The sequence below is a fragment of the Sinocyclocheilus grahami genome, unplaced genomic scaffold (assembly GCF_001515645.1).
Source record: "Sinocyclocheilus grahami isolate Dianchi unplaced genomic scaffold, SAMN03320097.WGS_v1.1 scaffold5682.1, whole genome shotgun sequence".
Lineage (NCBI taxonomy): Eukaryota > Metazoa > Chordata > Actinopteri > Cypriniformes > Cyprinidae > Sinocyclocheilus > Sinocyclocheilus grahami.
This window is the reverse complement of record NW_015510305.1, coordinates 1-298: the sequence shown is the minus strand read 5'-3', so window position 1 is coordinate 298 and position 298 is coordinate 1.

The window sequence follows — 298 nt, the reverse complement described above, 5'->3', positions numbered from 1 at the left end:
AATATATCGCACAACAAAAAGTTGTTATCGTGACAGGCCTAATTTGCAGTCAGTCATGATTAACTTATTCCACAAATGTAGGTGTTCAAAACAGAGGGGTTACAGGGATAAAAATGAGCAGTAATTTGCTGGTCATGTGATCTCAACATATTGGCCCCCAGCATTCATTAGCCTCATGAGTGTACATCACATGAAACAATTTTAAAGGGATAATTCAGCAAAAAAAATAAGTTATATCATCAATTACTCACCTTCATGTCGCTCCAAACTCATACGATTTTCGTTCATCTTTGAATCA